General features: G+C 38.7%; 2 non-coding genes and 1 pseudogene across 3 annotated transcripts; 2 read left to right on the top strand and 1 right to left on the bottom strand.

Moving 5' to 3' along the window:
* Positions 1-1,972: 1,972 nt before the first annotated feature.
* LOC146929135 (uncharacterized) lies at positions 1,973-19,296 on the bottom strand (annotated as a pseudogene). Its single transcript, XR_015007964.1, has 5 exons — positions 15,844-19,296; positions 4,057-4,306; positions 3,610-3,873; positions 3,088-3,225; positions 1,973-2,583 (listed from the first exon to the last, which is right to left on the bottom strand). The product of XR_015007964.1 is annotated as an uncharacterized LOC146929135 (transcript).
* Positions 6,510-6,616, top strand: LOC146929137 (small nucleolar RNA R71). Its single transcript, XR_015009184.1, has one exon. It is a non-coding gene; the product is annotated as a small nucleolar RNA R71 (small nucleolar RNA).
* Positions 17,147-17,252, top strand: LOC146929136 (small nucleolar RNA R71). The gene has a single exon (XR_015009205.1). It is a non-coding gene; the product is annotated as a small nucleolar RNA R71 (small nucleolar RNA).
* Positions 19,297-21,125: the final 1,829 nt, after the last annotated feature.

Here is a 21,125-nt window from a genome sequence, read left to right as displayed (position 1 = left end):
ATTAAAATAGCAATTGAAATAAACAAAGTAAAGGTTCCTTGTTTATGGTGGAGAGCTACTCTATTTATAGCTTTACATCTGACTTAGAAACTAAGCAACTAAAGGGATAAAACGGTAAAGCTGCAACAGGGTAACTTGGGCCCGAAGAAAAGCAGCAAAAGAGCATCCTGGGGACGGGCACGGCCGTGCCACATGTTGGCACGGGCCGTGCCAAGCTTCTGAGTTTGGGGGAACATATTTTTGTCCCGTATCTTCGTATTCTTGCGCTGTATTTGCTCCAGTCCTCTTTCTTTCACTCCAAGGCACCTTCCACCATATATTTATTCCTAAAATAAAACAAAAGACAATTTGAAGTAAAATATTCTAATATAAAATAAAATGCAATAAAACTAAATCAAATCTAAAATAAAACTAAACTAAATAAGGCAATAAATATGACTATCTATGACTCATCAAACTCCCCCACACTTGAATCTTTGCTTGTCCTCAATCAAAAGGCAACAGACATAGCAGCAACAAAAGATTGATTTATGGCAATATTAAGAACATAAGTCTCAAAGAAAGGTTTTGTTCCAAGTACACTAATTACAATTTCAAATATTCCTCATGAACCTATTCTACCCAACATCAAGTCTCAAGTGAGTGTGTGTGTGCAGTCCAACCCTTTTCTTGCTCCTATATAAGACAGATATTATGAGGAACAGGTTCTATCCTTAGTGCTAAAGTAACCGAGAAAAGTCCTTTCTTCATTTCATATAAGAGTGATGGGAATTAAAGTTAAGATTGAATTAATTTTAACAATTAAGCACAAGGGGCTGCAGATGCTTAGGGGCTATCTATCCTCGTAGGAAGTCTTCTTGGATGTAATTGTCCTTTCCCCCTAGATTCAAAATCACCCTAAGCAGTGCTACAAAATTATTATTTGTTTCATCTCCGCGTAGGAAGTCTTTTTGGATGTAATTGTCCTTTCCCCCTAGCATTGATGAATTTTGTTTCATTTAAGTTCAAATTAAGGAGTCACCACCACAATTTGGAAGTTAGGATGTAATTGTCCTTTCCCCCACATGTTGGTGCCATTCTCCCGCCCCATTTAACATTAACAAATTAAGAAGAATATAATGATTAAGAACAATTTGATTAATTTTCCCACACAAACTTATACTACTTTTACTCTTAAAACTTTAAAGGGTCTAAGTTAACACTAAAGCTAGAACGTGTTCCTTAAAATACCTATTCATACATTTACTCAAGGATTGCAACCGGGTGCTTTTCTCATTGGAGAATTTTCACATTAAAACAAGATATGGGTATAGCAAGAACACAAGAAACACAAGAAACTACTTTTATGTACAAGAAACAACCTTTAAAGAAGAGACAAAACAAAAAAATTTTCATGCCATATTTACATTAAAAACAAGCTACTAATCGTGCCTCTTGCTATAAAAACAAAACAAAAGAATAAAGTTCAAGGGAGTTTGGGAACACTACGACTCTAGACACTTTATTAGCCCCCCCCCCCCCCCCCCCCCCACACACACACACACACACTTAGGGGAAGCATTGTCCTCAATGATTCAAAAGAAAAGAAAAATTAAAATAGAAGAAGAAGAAGATGGAGTAGAAGAAGGGGTGCAGAAAGCTCACAAGGTGTTATAAATAGCAAAAAAAATGAATTTTTGGACTCTGTAAGCTGGCACGGCCGTGCCAACCTCAGCACGGGCCGTGCCAACATTCTGTGGCTGGCTCCATTTTTTCTTTGAAAAACATGGCACGGCCGTGCCAACCTTAGCACGGGCCATGCCAACCTTCTGGTTCCAGGGACTTCAATTTTTTTTCATTTTCTTGAATCGTATTCGGACAATTACCTACAAAACAACTTAAAACAAAACGAAAGCAGTTAAATGCGTGGGTTGCCTCCCACGAAGCGCTCTTTTACCGTCACTAGCTTGACGAAAGATGTAAGAGTGGTTCCTCATGGAGGATCTAAGAGGGCTAGTATTGTTTCTTCTTCAACAACTTCACCTGCATTGTAAATCTTTAGTCTTTGGCCATTAACTTTGACAGGTCCAGTCTTTTCAGAAAAAATTTCAATTGCCCCATAGGGGTAGACTGTACGAACAGTGAATGGACCAGACCATCTTGATCTTAACTTACCTGGAAAAAGCCTTAGCCTAGAGTTAAAGAGCAGTACAAGGTCACCGCTCTTAAAGTTCCTTTTGAGGATATGCTTGTCGTGCCATTTTTTAGTTCGTTCTTTGTAAATACGGGCATTTTCATAAGCATCAATTCTAAGTTCTTCTAACTCACTTAACTGAAGTTTTCTCTTTTGACCAGCTAGATTGGGATCTAAGTTGAGGTTTCTTACTGCCCAATAGGCTTTGTGTTCAAGTTCAACCGGAAGGTGACAAGATTTTCCATAGATTAGCTTAAAAGGTGTCATTCCAATTGGAGTTTTGTAAGCCGTTCGATAGGCCCAAAGAGCATCGTCAAGCTTACTTGACCAATCCTTCCTAGAGTTTGAAATTGTTTTTTCAAGAATGGCTTTTATTTGTCTATTGGAGACCTCAACTTGTCCACTAGTTTGTGGGTGATAGGGTGTAGCAATTTTGTGTTTCACTCCATACTTTTGTAAAAGTTTTTCGAAAAGCTTAGATATAAAGTGAGACCCTCCATCGCTTATTACAACCCTTGGCACTCCAAACCTTGGAAAGATAATCTTTTTGAAAAATTTTATAACAACATGTGCATCATTAGTGGGTGAGGCAACAGCCTCAACCCATTTGGACACATAGTCAACTGCCACCAATATGTATTGATTTCCAAAAGAAGAGGGGAAAGGTCCCATGAAATCAACACCCCATACATCGAAAATTTTGACTTCAAGAATGTTGTTTAAGGGCATTTCATTCCTCTTAGTAATGTTACCGGTGCGTTGACATTTGTCACATTTAGAAACGAATCTATGCACATCTTTGAAAAGCGATGGCCACCAGAAACCAGATTGAAGAATTTTGAAAGAGGTCTTTTGAGTACTGGCGTGGCCACCATAAGAAGAGGAGTGACAGTGGGTTAGAATACTAGTTACCTCGTTTTCAGGAATGCATCTTCTGAAGATCCCGTCTGAGCCTCTTTTGAAAAGGTAGGGTTCATCCCAATAATAATGTTTGAGGTCATGGAAGAACTTCTTCTTTTATTGGTAGCTCAATCCAGGTGGTAATACTCCAGCTGCAAGAAAGTTAACAAAGTCTGCATACCAAGGTGCGTTAGTTTGTGCCAATAAGAAGAGTTGATCATCCGGAAATGAATCATCCAGGGGTAACTCATTCTCATTGGTCTCCCTAAGGCGGGACAAGTGATCAGCTACAACATTTTCGGTACCCTTTTTATCTTTTATTTCAAGGTCAAATTCTTGAAGGAGCAAAATCCACCGGATCAACCTCGGCTTGGCATCTTTTTTGTTTAACAAATATTTTATTGCCGAGTGATCTGTGTAAATGATGATTTTTGATCCTACCAAGTATGGCCGAAATTTGTCAATGGCATAAACTACCGCTAACAATTCTTTTTCTGTTGTGGCATAGTTTACCTGTGCCCCATCAAGGGTCTTACTTGCATAATAAATGGCATGCATCTTCTTGTCTTTTCTTTGTCCCAACACATCCCCTACTGCATAGTCACTCGCATCACACATTATTTCAAAAGGCAAGTTCCAATCCGGTGGTTGTATGATAGGGGCAGTGACCAAAGCTTCTTTTAACCTGCAAAATGCCTTTAGGCATGCATCATCAAACACAAAATCTGCATCCTTAAGGAGCAAGCTTGTTAGTGGCTTGGTTATTGAAGAAAAATCTTTGATGAAACGGCGGTAAAACCCTGCATGTCCTAGGAAACTTCTTACATCCTTCACCGAGGTAGGAGGGGACATTTTTTCAATAATTGCAATTTTTGCTTTGTCCACCTCTATACCCCGTTTAGAAACTAACTGTCCTAGGACAATTCCTTCTCTTACCATGAAGTGACACTTCTCCCAATTCAACACTAAGTTTACCTGTTCACATCTTTCCAAAACTTTTTCCAGGTTAGTCAAACAATTATCAAAACTAGATCCATGCACAGAAAAATCATCCATAAAGACTTCCATTATGTTTTCAACAAAATCAGAAAAAATAGACATCATGCATCTTTGGAAAGTAGCGGGGGCATTGCAAAGACCAAACATCATTCTCCTATAGGCAAAGGTACCAAAAGGACATGTGAAAGTGGTTTTCTCTTGGTCATTGGGGTGAATAGGTATTTGGAAGAATCCGGAATACCCATCTAAGTAACAAAAGTGCGAATGCTTAGCTAGCCTTTCTAACATTTGGTCTATAACGGGGAGTGGGAAGTGATCTTTACGGGTTGCTTTGTTGAGCTTCCTATAGTCAATACACATTCTCCAACCGGTGACGGTTCTAGTGGCAATGGATTCATTTTTATCGTTCTTAATAACAGTGAGACCACCCTTTTTAGGTACTACTTGAACCGGGCTAACCCATTTGGAATCAGAAATTGGGTAAATGACACCTGCATCTAGGAGTTTTAAGACCTCTTTTTTCACAACTTCTTTCATGTTAGGGTTCAACCTTCTTTGGTGTTCAACGGAGGGCTTATAGTCCTCCTCAAGTAGTATCCTATGTGTGCACAATGAGGGGTTTATTCCTTTAATGTCGTCAATGGTATAACCTATAGCCTTAGGATACTTTTTGAGGACATAAAGCAATTTTTCAGTTTCTGCCTCAAGCTTGCGGGGAGTGGTTTAAGCTCCACCTTTGGTGCTTCCTTTGGTGAAGGGGTTGGTTCTTTTCCCATTAGCTCCTCTATGCCCACATCTTCCATAGGAGGAGTTCCATCTAACATCTTCTCATACTCTTTGGCGTCTCTATCTAGTTTTGTACCTGCATCACTAACCAAGCATACTTCCAAACCATCATGTGTAGTTGATGCCAAAGGGCACTCTTTCACACAACGGTCAATTATATCAAACATGCAACAAGAGTCTTTAATGGAAGGATTTTTCATTAGTTTAGCAAGTTCAAATTCAACAGGGTCCTTACCAACATTAAATTCCAATTTCCCATGTTAACATCTATTATAGCCCCAGCGGTAGCAAGGAAAGGCCTCCCCAAAAGTATCGGTACTTGGTTATCCTCCTCTATTTCCATCACAACAAATCTGTGGGGACATAAATTTCTCCTACTTTGACAAGGACGTCCTCTATGATTCCAGCTGGATACTTAATGGAACGGTCCGCTAATTGTAGGGTCATTCTAGTTGACTTAAGTTCCCCTAACCCCAATCTCTCGTAAAGTGATAAAGGCATCAAACTGACACTAGCTCCTAAGTCACACATCGCCCTTTTTACCATCTCAGGGCCTATGACGCAAGGTATGGAGAAACTTCCTGGATCTTTAAGCTTTGGTGGCAATGTATTTTGGATGATAGCACTACACTATTCCGTAAGGTTCACCGTTTCACTTTCCTCAATTTTCCTTTTTTTTGAAAGAATTTCTTTTAAAAATTTAGCATAGGTAGGCATTTGAGTTAGGACATCGGTGAATGGAACATCAATGTAGATTTTATTCATCATTTCAATGAATTTTTTAAATTGCTCGTCAAGCTTAGACTTGGCAAATCTTTGAGGGAAAGGGATTTTTGGGTTGAAGGGGGGTGGTGTAACTTCCTCACTTTGTGGCTTCTCATTCTCTTCTTCAATCACCTCTCTTTGTGGTTTACTAGCTTCTTCCTCACTAGGCTTGACTCTTAAGGGGTCCTCTAGTTGCTTACCACTCCTAAGTGTAACAGCGTTCATTCTAGGTTGGCGAAATTCTTGAACAACTAGTGAGAGCTGAGTCTCTAAGATTTTGTTGTGAGAGGAAATAGAGTCTACTTTTGATGTAAGTGTAATGAAAGATTCATTCAAAAGTCTAGTTTGATTTGCAAGCTCCTTGAGCTGTTCGGATTGGTTAAGAAGAAAATTTTCCATTAAAAGTTCAAGATTAGACTTTTGAATAACCTTTTGATCAATTGCAAAACTTGGTGGTGTCGTTTTTTGAACCAAGGGATTGGGGCTTTGGTTAAAACTTACCCCTTGGTTGTTTTGAATAAAGTTTATTTGCTCAACACTACCTAGTTTGCAATCACTACATGCTTTACAAGAAGAAGGTGTAGAGGTAGAAGTACTAGCACTAACATTAAGTTTTTCAAAATTGTGGGTTAGTGCATCAATCCTAGAAGCAAGGTGGTCATAATCAGAGACTTCGTACATACCTGCCCTCTTTTTGGAGGGTGAAGATCTTGTAGTGAATTCTTCATCGGTCCATAGGAAGAGGTTTCGAGCCATGTCTTCGATCAAGGCATAGGCTGTCTCGAAGTCCTTGTTCATTAAGGCACCACCTGCAGCTGTAACAACAAAGATTTTAGTAGTATGAGATAAACCATTGTAAAAGGTGTGGATGATTAACCACTCTTCTAGACCATGGAGAGGGAAAAGTTTAAGCATTTCTTTAAATCGTCCCCATGAATCATGAAGAGATTCCCCCTCTTTTTGAGTAAATTGAAAAAGCTTTTCCCTAAGTTGGCCGATTTTTGATGAGGGGAGGAAACTGATGAGAAATTCACGCTTTAATTGGTCCCATGAGGTGATGGAACCAACTCTTAGGGAATGGAACCAGTTAAGAGCCTTGTTTTTTAGAGAAAAAGGGAAGAGATGCAGTCTTAAAGTTTCTTGGTTTTTCTTGTATGTCACAGTGAGCCGCCAAAAAGTTGAGATATGGAGATTGGGATCCTCATCGGGGGATCCCGAAAAACAATTTTGCTGCACCATCTTAAGTTGGGCAGGCTTAATTTCAAAGTCTTCACCCTCAACCGTCGGGTACACAATAATAGCATATGGCTCTTCCGTTGAAGGGGTCACGTATTCTATAAGAGCACGTCTTTCAGCCATGTTGGTATTATTTTTGTGCTTTCCAAGAAGTTAATGGTGAAGGAAAATAAAAAAATAAAAATAAAAAGAAAAGAGAAAGAAGAAGAGAGAGTTCTAATCACTAAGAAAAAGCTAATTAAATTAGTTAACTCCCCGGCAACGGCGCCAAAAGCTTGATAGGGCCAAACCGCAAGTGCACGGTCTATCGAAGTAATAGTAGTAAGTAGAGTTATCGTTCCGCTAGGGAGTTGGTCAATCCAATTAGCTTTTAGAAATTGATTAGAAGAGAAAGAAATAAGAAGTTGGAGAGTGCAGTTTTTGAAGGTAAATAACAATAATATTAAAAAGCCTTGGGATCATTGGTTCATCATAATAACGAATCTTTTCACAAGCAAGCCTTAAACTTATAATTAAACGTTAATCCTAATTACTAAGGACAAGTCTCTCTTTAGCATATCACAGCTCCTCTCGAAGTCAGTGAGTGTATCCCTCCAACAACCACACCTATTCTCATGGGTGATTGCCTTTGGGACCTTTGAAGATCGAAACTTTATGTGTCCCAAGGTTTGCTAGACTATTCTCATGTTTCGCAAACCTTGTCTAAATTCACTTGTTCGGATATCAAAGCTCCGCGTTCGCTTTATGAATTGATATCTGTGATGATGAATTAACCATTATCAAACCCTCCGCGTTCGCTTCCACAGTTTGATAATAATTAATTCATGTTAAAACGGTGAATTTAGATTAGGAATTAGGGTAACAATTAATTAGGGTTTAAGACTTGGCTTGATCCGGATTACGTCATTAGACTTATCCAACGATCCCAAGACAAAGAAGTCTACTCACTCATGTTCATCGTAGACATGGGGGAAGAAGAGAGAAAATAACAGTAAAGTAAATTGCAAAGAAAGTAAAAGGGAAATAAAGACTTTTATTAAAATAGCAATTGAAATAAACAAAGTAAAGGTTCCTTGTTTATGGTGGAGAGCTACTCTATTTATAGCTTTACATCTGACTTAGAAACTAAGCAACTAAAGGGATAAAACGGTAAAGCTGCAACAGGGTAACTTGGGCCCGAAGAAAAGCAGCAAAAGAGCATCCTGGGGACGGGCACGGCCGTGCCACATGTTGGCACGGGCCGTGCCAAGCTTCTGAGTTTGGGGGAACATATTTTTGTCCCGTATCTTCGTATTCTTGCGCTGTATTTGCTCCAGTCCTCTTTCTTTCACTCCAAGGCACCTTCCACCATATATTTATTCCTAAAATAAAACAAAAGACAATTTGAAGTAAAATATTTTAATATAAAATAAAATGCAATAAAACTAAATCAAATCTAAAATAAAACTAAACTAAATAAGGCAATAAATATGACTATCTATGACTAATCACTCATCATTACCATCAAGAGACCCATTAGAGACCTCAAGTGTAACTAAAGGAGGATCACGTACAGCAGCTGTTTTGATGAGAGGACCAAAAAGTTCAACCTCTCTTTCAACAAAAGCCTCCAATTGTTCCTGAAATTCAGCAGACAGCTCATGCATGTCATCATGCTCAACAGAGGATGAGTGTATAACATGCTCACGAGCACCCTTGGGACTCTCCAGTAGCTCCCGCGGGCACACATGATTATGTTCCACACCATCCAGAAGTGAATCAGTAGCATCATTAACCGCGGGGTTCTCCAACACCTCCCGCGATGTCTGATGCGACCTCACCACTTCTACAGGTTGCACGTCAACGTGCGCTACAGGGGAAACAACCTCCAACACAGGTCTAGGAAATGGCAACTCATCAACAGATATACGGTCAAAGACATTCTGAAGTGGAAAGCTGAATGAGTTTGAGGAAATGTTTGAAACCGGCAAAGAAGGTAAAGGAACCGAAATTGATTGAGTGAGTGGGGCCTGTGCAGTGGTGGTAACCGTTTAATTGACAGGAATCGGAACCATAGTCCTGGTAGTGGTGGTAACCATTGAATTAACAGGAATCGGAACCCAAGACCAGATGCCTCTATTGGCCGAGGTAGAGGCACCCCCTCCTTGTGCTGACGTGATGATTTAGGGGGCGCAACATCAGCTACAATAGGTTGTTTCCAACGATCAACTTTCTCTTTGGCTTCTTGTGGATGTAACCATCGACAAGTAGTAACATTGTGTCCAATGGAAGAACAATGATGACTAAATAAAGGTCTCCTTTCATATTGTACCTCCACCTTGAACGCAAAACCATCACGTTCAACAAGAATTTCATCACGCGCTCTCCTCGATAAATCAACGTCCACTAAAATGCGCGCATAATGACCAAAAATACGATTTCTAGTTGGTCTATCAATATCAATAGGTATTCCAACCGCACAAGAAATTTCCTTCAAGGTTCTCTCCCGCCAATACTCCTGCGGTAACTCCACCAAGCAGATCCAAATCGATACACATGTCTGTTTCTGCGCTAAATATTTGAAATCTTTTGTCTACTGTGATAACCTTAACAAACCCGACTTGAGATTAATAGTGCCTACTGCCCATATTTTCCTTAAATCATCTGCCGAGTCAAAGCGAAAGTCATAGTACCCCTTGCCAAGAGTTCACCAGACCGATTCCAGTATTGATGCACGTGTGACTCAACCTTTGTAATGCACAGGGCATTAGCGCGATTGAACGACTTCAAATTTAAGAACCAGAGTCAGTGAAGTGACAGAAAAAGAATTAACGTGAAACAATCTGGTACCAAAGTTTGTGTCTGAGCGAAACGGAAACAGGAATATGGGAAACATGGAAACGATTGCACTGTAAACAAAAAATAGTAATTACAGAACCAAGAAGTTTCTAATTATGGGAGTCATGTGAGCCAATCTTTGCAACACCCTTAGGCGTCATCGTGATTGCGTGTTCTCAAGATGAAGAAACTCAGTGGCAGTAATCAAGGCAAGCTGCACCGTGCCGGAATCGACATCGCTGCTGTCAGAACCCTATCGCCGCCGCATATAAGAAATATTGGTATAGCTGCAACGAATCAAATCCATTGTCACCTTGAAATCAGATTCAATTAATACATTTTGTCTTCTCGATCAAATTCGATTAACACATGTTGCAGGTGTTTGAATTGAACAGGTTAAAAGACGAAAAGAATTGCCCACAATTCAGTTGTAAGAATATTTGAAGAGGCAATTTTGAGCGTGAAACCATAGACAACTTTACCATGTTTATTGGAGATATAGCAGGTTAGTCAAATCGTACTTTTTTTTTTTTACAAAATAGTCAAATTGTACTCGACTCTTCATTTGCAATATTTTCATTATTATCAATAAAAAAGTGCTTCAAGCTTTGTATCTATCTTTTCCATGGATGACATATTGCATAACATGGTAGAGAAAATTTGGTATTTACCTAGAAGAATATTTCCTGCTGTACTTTCTAGGAAAAATTCAATTTCCTCGTTATCATTTCTTTTAAGTTTTTCAAAAGAGTTTAAAACTTTTTTTTGACAAGAATAGAGTTTAACACTTAAAAGTGATTATTTTGAATTGTGCTTATTCAAACTCGCAAATGAGAAATAGCATGTTAATGAAGATCAACGCAACAATGAAAATAGAGATAAAATATGAAACCAACAGTGTTCTCTCTTTTATCTTCTTAAACTACTTTTTTCGGCAATATGAACACCCTCCGGTGAGGTTTTTTTTTTGGTTTTTTCTTCATTTTTCTCTGACTCCTACTTGTAGCTCCCTTCAATCGAGTCTATACTTAAAGTCCGTGCATTCATAAGTCTTAAAGATGAAGAGATGTGGATTAATTCGGTAACATAATTCCATGGTATCCAAATATGTGGAGAATCCAAAATCGCATATCTTCAGTTTATAGTCCATAATGTAGTAGAAGAAGAATCATTAAAAGAAACTTGAGCATGTCCAAAATCATGTATCTTCAGTTTGCAATCAATATTACCAAGAATATTTTTTGGCTTCAAATCACAATGAAACACATTATCTGTAAGGGAAAAAAATTGGAGTACACAACTTTACTATCACTATCTAATATAGTGAAGGAATCGATTATAAGCATATCTGTATGTATAAATTTGAGGCCTCGAAGAAGTTGGTAGAGGAAATATTTGTGGTGGTCTTGAGTAAGATCATTATTTGCCTTAATTACATGATGTACATCAGATTCCAACATAGCTAGCTCAGAACTCATAACCCTATTTCAGTTAGAATCGAAACTTAGAAATTTTAAGTCTCGGATTTTTTTAATGGAGAATCTATTTAGATATGACGCAAAAGCTACAAGGGTGTGCTCCAGTTAGAATTGATTTAGAGACAACGAATCAGTTATGAACCTATTGTCCATTAAATCGATTCTAACTTACATAGGGCCTTGAGTACATGGATATTGATGACATCCTGTCATTACGTAATATTAGGGACTTATTGTGACATTTTGATAGAGTTCTCATGCAATTTATACTGTTCTGGAGTGCAAAAAGCTTAAAATTTGAAGTCTGTTCGAAGGAAATCGCGCCACGCCAATTTCAAGCCGTGCTGCGATTTTTGAAGCAAAATTACACACTTCCTGTAAAGAGGAAATCGCGGCACGCCATTATACAAGGCGCGGCGCGATTTTGATGGGTCAGGCCCATGACTTCTATAAATACTGCACTCAATCTGAAGAACAAGGGTTACGATTTTGGAGAGCAAAGTGCGATTTTGAGACATCAGAGACGGCTAGAAGGGCGATTTCTTCATCCTTTTACCAATTCATGTATGTTTTAATTATTTCATCGATTATGCTATTTGTAAACTCGATTATGAGTAGCTAAATCTCTCAGAGATTAGGTCAGAGATGAATCTATGTAACCCTAATTGATACATGTTGCTGTGAAACTCTATTACTTATTAATGATATTCTAGTTTTCATTCAATTCAATTGTTCTTAATGCTTTTTATATCCTGATCAAATATAAACATGATTTTGTGAGAACGAATGACTACTGACCATAGCTTTCGACTTAGACCTAATTGAATTGTTCTAATAAACATGGTTAGTCTAGGAATGGATAATCGTTTGTTAGTGATATTAGGTTAACGTGCTTAAACCTTTGATGATTATTAGACCACCTAAGGAATTAGGGGTTGTAGTTTAAAAAGAGGGTCCTAACTCAAGGGATTGATTAGGGCTAATTTGTTAACTATCGTGAAACTAGAGAATCATTAGTAATAATAGGTGCAGTAACCAATTAGGGGAAACATAGAGGATTCGACAGACCTGATCTCATCTCTCTCTCCATATTTTCTTAATCAACTTTATTTCTGATTCTTGATTTAATTAAAATCAAACCAAATCTACTGCCTAGTGGCAAAACAAAATAAATTTTATACATCCTAATTATATAACGAAATTGAATTATTGAAGTTAAAAACAGTCCTCGTGGGATCGATATTTTTACTACTTCGATAGTATTTGGTGCACTTGCCAAACGTCTATCAAGTTTTTGGCGCCGTTGCCGGGGACTGTTGAATTATTTCAACAAGGCAATTACGTTATAATTTAGGGTTTTTGCAATTTAATTTTCTGTTTTTAATTTTTATTTTTCTGTTTTCATATTCATTTGATTACTTTGCGTTGTGCAGTGCTACTAAGGTATTTTGCTGTTTATGCGAGGTAAACAAAGCTCAGACGACTTAGAGTATGACAGGGCCGCAAGTGCACGGCTATGTCGGTTTTAGTATAAAAAGTATCGTATCCACAGAGACCAATTTAACAAGTACCGCTTTTCGTTGTTACTATGTTTATCTAGGGTCAAATTCAAAATAATTGGGTTTCGAGCGTAAAATATAAATATTGATTTTAATAAATTAACGATAAGGAGAGTCCAAAACGATGGTTTCCGTCGACCTTCGTCACTCACGTAAATTTTTGCGCTAATTAAATAGTAACGAGAGAAATAAAACTTTTGTAGAATATATTGAAAAAGAGACTCTGTTTGCTTTCGCAATACGTTGTCGGAATTTTTCGGCGCGTAACAACCTACTTTCGTAGCGTATAACTACAGGCTTAAAAATTCAATTTTCTAATTCAATAAATTCTTAATTAAAAGAAAAGAAGTGCTTTCGCTTTAACCTTTTCAATTAAAAATCTGAATTTTCTTAGTCGGATATCGTTTTCGCTCTTTCGATGCGTAAACGATATCTCGGTGTCTCTACTTTCGTAGTAGACTTTTTAAATTACAAAACAGAATTTTCAAAACAAACAATTAAATTCTCGTTACAATAAAAGGGGCGCGTAATTTACATGAGTTCCGTCGGTACGACGGTCCTTTCGTTTTGGACTCAAAATAAACTACTCAGACATAATTAAATAATAATCTAAACCTATCTTTGATGAATTCATGTTAGAAATAAATAAAAGGGAGCCGAACCTGTGTCAAGATGGATATTTTGAATTACGAAGAAAAGAAACCACGGCAATAGTGTTCTCAAACAATTAAAATTGAATGGAACACCTAGTGTAAAGACACGCAGCTATAGAGAAATAAAACAAGTGCAGCACCAGCAAAGAATAGCCAACATAAACGTGCAACAATGGTGAAATTGGATTGAACAGTCACGCAGCAAAAGAATTCAAATGAATTGAATACCGAACAGTAACTCAAGCAATGAAAACGTATGGATAATATGGCACCAGCAAATTGCTAAGGAATTAACACGCATGAATGGAATTAAGTACCAAAAGCCATGGCAACGTTGATGCAAAGAAAATAAAGGAGAAAGTCCAAACCTTGAATTAAATTGAATGTAAAATATACTGCAGAACTGTATTGTGAATTACGGTATCTAGGGTTCTAGTAAAATAAAACTGAAAATGAAAACTAGGGTCCCCTGCAATTGAGTGTCTCATGTGCTTTTATAGTCTAATTCTTCAGCAGAAAAATTGCCAAAGGTCGTTGGGCTTGTGACATATATTTCTTTCTTTTCCTCTTTTTCCTTCACTTCTGCTTTTTACACCTTATGGTCCTGAAACACATCAAAGTACTAGCGGTAATCGTGCAAAATAAAATAAATGACTCTAAAATAAATGGAAAACAAACTATTTAAACAATGTATTTTGCATGTTATCAAACTCCCCCATACTTGAACCATTGCTTGTCCTCAAGCAAAATGCAAGGGACGACAACAACATAATTCATTAAAACAGAATGAACTAAAAATCAATTGCATTTTTATTTTTCAAGGCTTTGTTCTCAGGATGCATTTATCACAACCTAAACACTTTTTAAGGATCACATCAACCCTACAACAGTTTCAAGTGAGTGTGTGTGTGGAGTCCAGCTTTTTATTGCGCCTGTGTAAGAGATATTATGAGGAACAGGTTCTATCCTTAATGCTAAAGTAACCGAGAAAAGTCCTTTCTTCATTTCATATAAGAGAGATGGGAATTCAGTTAAAATTAGATTAACAATTTAAACACAAGGGGCTGCAGATGCTTAGGGGCTATCTATCCTCATAGGAAGTCTTTATGGAGAGGGTGTCCTTTCCCCCTAGATTCAAAATCACCCTAAGCAGTGCTGCAAAATTTTTATCATCTCCGCGTAGGAAGTCTTTTTGGAGAGGGTGTCCTTTCCCCCTAGCTTTGATGAATTTATTTCCTCTTTTGAGGGATTTGGAACTTAAGTTCAATTAGGGAGTCACCACCACATTTAGGAAGTCAGAGAGGAGTGTCCTTTCCTCCACATGTTGGTGCCATTCTCCCGCCCCATTTTAGTTCAACAATTTATAACAATAAAGTACATTATTTCCCACACAAACTTATACTACTTTTACTCTGAAGACTTTTAAGGGTCTAAGTTACCATTAAAGTTAGAACGTGCTCCTTAAAATACCTACTCATACACTTACTCAAAGACTGCAACTTTGTGTTTTTCTCAAAAAGAGAATTTTTCACATTGAAACATGATATGAGTTTAGTGAAACTTAAAAAGGGAAAGGGTGTTTACATGCACTCAGCCTTAAATTAGACAACAAATTTCACATTAAAGTCATCATCGAACTCAGCCTTAAATTTATTATTATTTTTATTATTTTTGAAATTTTATTGGTTCATAAAACGGGAGAATTAGACAACAAACAAAAACTACACATTTTATTGACTCGATAATTAAGACTTAGACTGTTAAGATGGGAAATTCCTCCCCCACACTTAAAACTGACATTGACCTCAATGGAAATAAATAAAAACAAAAATAAAAGAAAAGGAAAGACACTACCTAGCAGATCAATCGTCGTCTGGGTCATCTGGGGGCATCCAATGATGCTGGATCATCCATATATCCTTGCCAATTTTTTTTCTTGCTTTTGGGACATGCCACCTATCCTTGCCAACTCTGACTGATCATCTTATTTCTTAAAAAAAAGTAAACATAAAAATAAAGTCAATAAATAAAAGCTGTGGGTTGCCTCCCACGCAGCGCTTCATTTAACGTCGGTAGCTTGACGCCTTACTCAGCTTTCAGGGGGGTTCCAACCTATAAGTCGAGAGTGACTCTGATGAGTACTCCTTAACGCACCGATCTATGGTATCAACAAGGCAGCATGAGTCATTAATCGATGGGCTTTTCATAAATTTGGATAAGAGGAACTCAATCTTTTCATCTCCAACCTCGAAGGTTATTTTTCCCTTCTTCACATCTATAATAGCACCAGCGGTAGCTAAAAAGGGTCTTCCTAGGAGGATAGGAATGTGAGAGTCTTCACTTATGTCCATCACCACAAAGTCAGTGGGAATGTATAGCTGACCAATTCTTAGAGGAACATCTTCCAGTATTCCAACTGGGTATTTTATGGATCGGTCAGCTAGCTGTAGGGACATTTTTGTTGGTTTCAACTCTCCTAAATTGAGCCTCTTGTAGATAGACAGAGGCATGAGACTCACACTAGCACCTAAATCACAGAGAGCTTTATCAATGACGTAGTTGCCAATAACACAAGGAATCGAAAAACTCCCTGGATCTTTCAATTTAGGTGGCATCTTGTTCTGAATGATAGCGCTACACTCCTCAGTGAGTGCTACAGTATCATCGTCATCAACCTTCCTCTTATTTGTCAGAATTTCTTTTAAGAATTTCGCATAAGAGGGCATTTGAATGATAGCCTCTATGAAAGGGATGTTGACATGGAGCTTCTTCAAGAGCTCAATAAACTTCTTAAACTGACACTCACTCTTTGACTTAGCTAGTCTCTGAGGGAACGGGATCGGAGGTTTGTAGGGTGGTGGAGGTACATAGGGTTTCTCTTTTTCTTCCTCCACCACCTCTTTTCTCTTTAAGACTTGCTCACTCTCTGTAGGCATAGACTCCATCTCAGCGCCTTTCTTCTCACCTGGGCTCTCTAACTCTTTTCCACTGCGCAGGGTAACAGCATTCAACTCCCCTTTTGGGTTTGTTTGAGGTTGCGCAGGGAATGTTCCCAATGGTGCAGCTGCAGATGCTTGTTGTTGGGCCACTTGAGAAATTTGTGTTTCCAACATCTTGCTATGAGTGGCCAACATATCAACTTTAGATGCAAGCTGCTTAATCATTTCATTAGTGTGGATATTCTGATTCAGGAATTCTTTGTTCTGTTGGGTCTGAGCCATGACGAAGTTTTCCATCATTAGCTCCAGGTTAGACTTTTGAGGAGCAACAGGGGCTCCTCTTTGACCTTGGAAACCAGGGGGTGCAATGGGTGCAAGATTTTGCGAATAGGTGGGATTGCTATTTTTATATGGGGAATTAGGATTTCTTTGCCCGTATGGGTTCCCATGCGCGTAGTTTGCCTGGTCCGTAGCGACTAACAGATGACACTCAGTAGGAGTGTGTCCAGGTGTACCGCAAATCTCACAGTTAGGGGCCACAGCGGCCACGGGGGCAGGTGGAGTGATGGTTAGACTATCTATCTTTTTATATAGCGCATCAACTTTAGCGCTCAGATGATCAAAACTGCTAACCTCGTACATCCCTGCCTTGGGCTGGCCTTTTTCAGCTAGAGCGCGTTCGCTCCCCCATTGATAATGGTTTTGGGCCATATCCTCGATCAGGCCCCAAGCCTCAGCAAACGGCTTGTTCATTAGAGCTCCTCCCGCAGCGGCATCGATAGTCATCCTTGTGTTATACAGGAGACCATTGTAAAAGGTATGGATGATTAGCCACTTTTCCAACCCATGATGCGGGCAAGCTCTCAAAAGGTCCTTGTATCTCTCCCACGCTTCAAAGAGCGATTCTCCGTCTGTCTGCCTAAAGCAGGTAATTAGGTTCCTCAATTGTGCCGTTTTGCTCGGCGGGAAATACCTAGCGAGGAACGCCTTTTTTAATTCATTCCATGTCGTTATGGAATTTGACGGCAGGGAATTAAGCCATGCGCTGGCTCTGTCCCTGAGGGAGAAAGGGAATAAACGTAAACGAATGGCTTCAGGGTCGACGCCATTCACTTTCAGCGTCTCAGCGAACCGCACAAAGGTAGCAAGGTGCAAGTTCGGGTCCTCCGTTGGGTTTCCGAAGAACTGATTTTGCTGAATTATCTGCACTAGAGAGGGTTTGAGCTCGAAGTTATTCGCCGCAATGGCAGGGCGAACAATGCTCGTATGAGGCTCCTCCTCAGAGGGCACAGCGAAATCCTTCAGTGGCCGGTTATCGTTGTTGTTGTCGCCCATTTCTGATTGAGTCTCAGATTGCGACGGGGTATCGAATAACAATCGGCGCCTAGCTCGAAAGTAGCGCTCAATTTCGTCAACGTAGTTGACTAGATTTCCAGCACTTCGGGTTTTTCGCATGCAAAGTTTTTTTTTTTTTTTTAAAAAAATAAAATAAAAGGCCTTAGTCTAAACGGTGTAACAACGGAGTGCGATATTGCCAAAAATTGGTCCCCGGCAACGGCGCCAAAAACTTGACAGGGCCGCAAGTGCACGGCTATGTCGGTTTTAGTATAAAAAGTATCGTATCCACAGAGACCAATTTAACAAGTACCGCTTTTCGTTGTTACTATGTTTATCTAGGGTCAAATTCAAAATAATTGGGTTTCGAGCGTAAAATATAAATATTGATTTTAATAAATTAACGATAAGGAGAGTCCAAAACGATGGTTTCCGTCGACCTTCGTCACTCACGTAAATTTTTGCGCTAATTAAATAGTAACGAGAGAAATAAAACTTTTGTAGAATATATTGAAAAAGAGACTCTGTTTGCTTTCGCAATACGTTGTCGGAATTTTTCGGCGCGTAACAACCTACTTTCGTAGCGTATAACTACAGGCTTAAAAATTCAATTTTCTAATTCAATAAATTCTTAATTAAAAGAAAAGAAGTGCTTTCGCTTTAACCTTTTCAATTAAAAATCTGAATTTTCTTAGTCGGATATCGTTTTCGCTCTTTCGATGCGTAAACGATATCTCGGTGTCTCTACTTTCGTAGTAGACTTTTTAAATTACAAAACAGAATTTTCAAAACAAACAATTAAATTCTCGTTACAATAAAAGGGGCGCGTAATTTACATGAGTTCCGTCGGTACGACGGTCCTTTCGTTTTGGACTCAAAATAAACTACTCAGACATAATTAAATAATAATCTAAACCTATCTTTGATGAATTCATGTTAGAAATAAATAAAAGGGAGCCGAACCTGTGTCAAGATGGATATTTTGAATTACGAAGAAAAGAAACCACGGCAATAGTGTTCTCAAACAATTAAAATTGAATGGAACACCTAGTGTAAAGACACGCAGCTATAGAGAAATAAAACAAGTGCAGCACCAGCAAAGAATAGCCAACATAAACGTGCAACAATGGTGAAATTGGATTGAACAGTCACGCAGCAAAAGAATTCAAATGAATTGAATACCGAACAGTAACTCAAGCAATGAAAACGTATGGATAATATGGCACCAGCAAATTGCTAAGGAATTAACACGCATGAATGGAATTAAGTACCAAAAGCCATGGCAACGTTGATGCAAAGAAAATAAAGGAGAAAGTCCAAACCTTGAATTAAATTGAATGTAAAATATACTGCAGAACTGTATTGTGAATTACGGTATCTAGGGTTCTAGTAAAATAAAACTGAAAATGAAAACTAGGGTCCCCTGCAATTGAGTGTCTCATGTGCTTTTATAGTCTAATTCTTCAGCAGAAAAATTGCCAAAGGTCGTTGGGCTTGTGACATATATTTCTTTCTTTTCCTCTTTTTCCTTCACTTCTGCTTTTTACACCTTATGGTCCTGAAACACATCAAAGTACTAGCGGTAATCGTGCAAAATAAAATAAATGACTCTAAAATAAATGGAAAACAAACTATTTAAACAATGTATTTTGCATGTTATCAGAGTACGATCCGGAAATTGAAAGGACTGCTAGAGCACTTCGGAAAGCTGTCCGATCGCAAAGGTTAGCTCAGTCCGTTCCACCGGGTGTTCGAGAACAAATACCGGAGCCACTCTCAACTGAATCTGAAACGATCTCTTCTCCTAAATCTGCAACTATGGAAGGAGAAGGAGTTGTACCACCAAGACCTAAGCTAGGAGACTACGGGTTAGCCACTCATCGCGGTCAACTGACCCACACTTTTCAACCAGCTAACCCCGTAGCTTTCGACATCAAGACAACTGTCCTCAACGGTTTGAGGGACAAGCAATTCGATGGGACTGAAGCTATGAGTCCTCATGAACACTTGAGCCGCTTTGCTGAAACCTGCGAGTTTTGTGTGCAACCAGCCACCGTGACTGAAGCACAAAAGAAGCTAAGGATGTTTCCTTTCACCTTGATGGGAAGAGCAAAAGATTGGTTGCTAACAATACCAAACGGGACTGTCCAAACATGGGAAGAGTTAGAGCTGAAGTTCTTGGAGAAATATTTCCCTATGTCTAAATATTGGGAAAAGAAGATGAAGATCTCTAACTTCAAGCAAGGAGAAGGTGAATCATTGTATGATGCTTGGGAACGATTCAATTTGCTTCTTAAGAGATGCCCTAATCATGAGTTCACCGAGAAACAATACCTCCAAATCTTCACTGAGGGGGTAACACCAAACACTAGAATGTTCTTAGATGCTTCCGCGGGAGGTAGTCTCAAGAGCAAAACTGATCATGAAGTTCAAGCTCTAATTGAAAACATGGCTGGCAATGAGTATCGTGATCAAGCTAAAAAGAAAGAAAGAGGAGTGTTTGGGGTGAGTGAACAAACTGCTATCCTTGCTAACCAAGCAGCTATGAATAAACAAATCGAAGCTCTAACTAAGGAGTTTCAAGGCTTCACTTTGGCTCATAAGCAACAACAAGTGGCTGCAATCAAATTTGACCTATGTGGTGAAGAACATCCCAACGGTGAATGTGTTCCGGAAGGATCAAGCGAAGAAGCTAACTTCATGGGAGGTTATCAAAGGCAGAATCAATACTACAATTCAGGCATTAATAAGCATCCAAATCTAAGCTACTCAAATAACAATGCTTTGAACTCTCAGATGCTCACTCCTCCTCAACAACAACAAAGGAAGCCATCAGCTCTTGAGGAAACTATGATGAACTTCATGAAGATGACTCAAGGCAACTTTGAAGAGATGAAGAAGAGTCAAGAAGCTGAAAGAAAGAACAATGAAGCTTCTAGGAAGATGCTTGAAACTCAACTGGGGCAATTGGCTAAGCAGTTGGCTGAACAAAACAAAGGCGGATTCTCAGGTAACACTAAAGATAACCCTAAGAATGAGTCTTGTAATGCTATTGAATTGAGGAGCAAAAAGGTTTTGACACCTTTAGTTCCAAAAGCTCCAAAGAAGGTTGATGAAGTAGTTGAGGTGGAGGAGAATGATGTAGTTGAAAAAAATGATGAGGGTGTAGTTGAAAAAGAAAATGATCATGGAGTAGTTGAAAACGAAAGGAAGAAAAAAATAGAGGAAGAAAAAAATGAGAAGTTAATTGATGAAGATTCAATCTTGAGGAAGTCGAAGAGTCAAATTTTGAAAGATGGAGACAAACCACAGATTGTTCCATCATATGTGAAGCTTCCATACCCTCACCTTTCAAAGAAGAAAAAAAGGATGAAGGCCAATTCAAGAAGTTAATGCAACTTTTCTCACAACTTCAGGTGAATATTCCTTTCGGCGAAGCTCTTGATCAAATGCCGTTATATGCTAAGTTCATGAAAGACTTGTTG

Source organism: Medicago sativa, chromosome 4 (genome assembly GCF_051527215.1).
Source record: "Medicago sativa cultivar Bolivia chromosome 4, Bolivia_mono, whole genome shotgun sequence".
In the NCBI taxonomy this organism is placed as follows: Eukaryota; Viridiplantae; Streptophyta; class Magnoliopsida; order Fabales; family Fabaceae; genus Medicago; species Medicago sativa.
This window is presented reverse-complemented; position numbering and strand designations above follow the sequence as displayed.